The 895-nt window shown below is 46.8% G+C and overlaps 1 pseudogene; it reads left to right on the forward strand.

Annotated features, from left to right (window-relative positions):
- Positions 1 to 468: 468 nt before the first annotated feature.
- LOC126274345 (5S ribosomal RNA) lies at positions 469 to 586 on the forward strand (annotated as a pseudogene).
- The last annotated feature ends 309 nt before the right edge of the window (positions 587 to 895 follow it).

An 895-nucleotide genomic window follows, 5' to 3' on the forward strand; every position in this document is an offset into this window, starting at 1 on the left:
TTCGAATCCTGCCTCGGGCATGGATGTATGTGATGTCCTTAGGTCAGTTAGGTTTAAGTAGTTCTCAGATGTTAGATCCCATAGTGCTTAGAGCCATTTGAACCATTTTAGCCATTTTTAATACACAAGCTACTAGCAATGCATGGTATAAACTTGGAACTGTCCTAGTATGGAGGCAATCTATTTCGTAGAACACTATAATATTCATTCAATATTTGCTGAAGAAATAGAGGTATTCCAGAAATACGATCATAAGCCGAGACGATATCACTGTTTAACAAAGGAGACAGCGGTAACTTCAAGAACTATTCAGAAACCAGCTTACCTAACACCGCATACATAGTTCGTGTTAGAATAGCAAAGAAGAGATCAATGATTATACGAGGGGCGTTCAGTAAGTAATGCAACACATTTTCTGATAGCAGATTGGTTTTATACAGGATTTCAGTATACCATATTATGCCCCGAGCCAACGGCCTTGCCGCAGTGGTAACATCGGTTCCCGTCAGATCACCGAAGTTAAGCGCTGTCGGGCTGGGCTAGCACTTGGATGGGTGACCATCCGGTCTGCCGAGCGCTGTTGGCAAGCGGGGTGCAGTCAGCCCTTCTGAGGCAAACTGAGGAGCTACTTGATTGAGAAGTAGCGGCTCCGGTCTCGGAAACTGACGTACGGCCGGGAGAGCGGTGTGCTGACTACATTCCCCTCCATATCCGCATCCAGTGACGCCTGTGGGCCGAGGATGACACGGCGGCCGGTCGGTACCTTTGGGCCTTCATGGCCTGTGCGGGAGGAGTTTAGTTTTATATTATACCCCACTCTTTTGCCACAAAATTTTATTTTTCAACATAATCTCCGTCCAGTGCGACGGTCTGTGTGTACGGCTTCACCACTCTA

This window comes from Schistocerca gregaria, chromosome 5 (genome assembly GCF_023897955.1).
Source record: "Schistocerca gregaria isolate iqSchGreg1 chromosome 5, iqSchGreg1.2, whole genome shotgun sequence".
NCBI classification, from domain to species: domain Eukaryota; kingdom Metazoa; phylum Arthropoda; class Insecta; order Orthoptera; family Acrididae; genus Schistocerca; species Schistocerca gregaria.